The following is a 2,105-nucleotide window of genomic DNA, read 5'->3' on the forward strand; positions in this document are numbered from 1 at the left end:
ATGGTGTCAAACTCAATTTCTGGGGTGTGTTCATTTTTAAAATATTTTTGTCCAATTAAGACCTAGGCAACCAGGTGAGGGAAGCTCCTAACTGATCAATGACCTTAATTGATTATTCAAGTACAAGGGAGAAGTGAAAACCCACAGACACTCGTCCCTCCAGGAATTGATTGTAACACCCCAGGGTTAAGCTATGCTAACAGCGTAGACAGAGACAGAAGCTGCTACTTACCTCCATCTCCGTCATCTGACCTCTATAAGAGGGTTCTTTAGACAGAGACAGAAAGCTATTAACCCCCAATGTAAAAGAGGAAACTTCGCAGYTGATTCTTTGATATACAGAAATAACAAAACATGRTGAAAAGAAGCTGTMTTGTTCAATGTACATGTAACCAGGTCAAAAATCCCATACTACGGTTTGCAATGCTCCCACGTAGGGAAATAGAGCCTGCGAAAAGAGCCCTGTGGCTTCAGGCTACTCAGCGACGTAGAGTGGGAAATGTGGGGAACCCGGTATCCATGTAGACTACATGTAGCTATGTGTGTGGAAAATATTTCCTCACAGGTAAGACTTTTAACTTGTTTAGTACAGGGCCTTTGTAACTCCTCATTACTTGTAGCTGAATAGTCTGTTTGTTTGGGTTGTTGGTCWTGGCTAGCTTAATGTTCTGGTCGGTAGCTAGCTAGCACTCACTCTGCTGTTAACACCAGCYTGAAAAGGGGCATGAGGGAAGCCCTACAATAAGGTTTTTKTAAGTAGTGAGAACTCTAGGGAGCGGGCAATGTTGAAAAGTAATCTTTAGACATGTTGTACTTTTCTTAAATGTAGTTTTGTAATTTGACTAAAACAAGTAGTTGTTGTTGTTGTGAGCTAATGGGGTAACCACATGTTGTTTTCCCCAAAGGCGGCCAGGGACGCAACGTTCTATCTAATACGGACTATTGCACCAACGGCCTCATTCCTAAAATTGCGAAATATCCTTTTAAGTAAAGGTGTGTGTCGTGAAACTGTGTGTGTGAGTGAGACTGTGTGTGTGTGTGTGTGTGTAAGACTGTGTGTGTTACCTTATCAGATAAGTACTGTTCATACACCCCAAGTGCTGCAGCCTTCAGCAGTCCTTTAGTGGAACCTCCCTTCTTTCCATCCTTCTGCCATCCCTCCATCACCTCAAGTTGTTGCTGGGCTGTTACTCGGTAGCCCTCCACTGTCAGCCAGAAGAACAGCTCTGCCTGGGCCCCAGCCGCCAGCATGTAGTCTAGTATGTGCTATAGGAGAGGGTAGAGGTCAAGGTTAGGTCAGGCTCAGCTGTTACTCTGGTAGCCCTCCACTGTCAGCCAGAAGAACAGCGCTGCCTGGGCCCCAGCCACCAGCATGTAGTCTATAGGAGAGGGTAGAGTCAAAGGTTAGAGGTCAGGCTCAGCTGTTACTCTGTAGCCCTCCACTGTCAGCCAGAAGAACAGCGTCTGCCTGGGCCCCAGCCGCCAGCATGTAGTTCTACAGGAGAGGGTAGAGGTCAAAGGTTAAACGTTAGCTCAGCTGTTACTCTCTGTAGCCCTCCACTGTCAGCCAGAAGAACAGCTCTGCCTGGGCCCAGCCACCAGCATGTAGTCTACAGGAGAGGGTAGAGGTCAAAGGTTAGAGGTCAGGTGTGGGTTGTTACTTTGAAGCCATCTTGTCAGGCAAAATAACTTTGCTTGCTTGCTGTCAGGACAGAGACAGTGTGGTGTGTGGTACTAACCCATAAAGAACTGCAGAGCAATGTTGTGCACCAGAATGTGTTCCAGTGTTATATACACAGCTTGCCCAAGTTTGCCGCTAGTTTCAGAGCATCCACCTCTACAGTACCAGATGGAAACAGACAGAGAGAGAGAAAAGGTGAGAACAAGTGAAATTGAGAGAGTACGAGAGGGGGTTTAGTACGTGTTACGCTTGACTCGTTTCACTCCTATGTTTTACCTTCCAGACTGTAGCCTCTGTATCCTGGTCTCACAGACCTTCTTCACAAACATCAGACTGTTAATCTGGTTCTTTATTACATTGATATCTGAGAGAGAGCGAGAGAGAGAGAGAGAGAGAGAGAGAGAGAAGGGAACTGTGATGAGTG

General features: G+C 46.2%; 1 pseudogene; it reads right to left on the reverse strand.

Moving 5' to 3' along the window:
- The window catches only part of LOC112074044 (sorting nexin-13-like), a 35,641-nt pseudogene that overhangs the window by 14,901 nt on the left and 18,635 nt on the right, over positions 1-2,105 (reverse strand).

Source organism: Salvelinus sp. IW2-2015, unplaced genomic scaffold, assembly GCF_002910315.2.
Source record: "Salvelinus sp. IW2-2015 unplaced genomic scaffold, ASM291031v2 Un_scaffold2472, whole genome shotgun sequence".
NCBI classification, from domain to species: Eukaryota; Metazoa; Chordata; class Actinopteri; order Salmoniformes; family Salmonidae; genus Salvelinus; species Salvelinus sp. IW2-2015.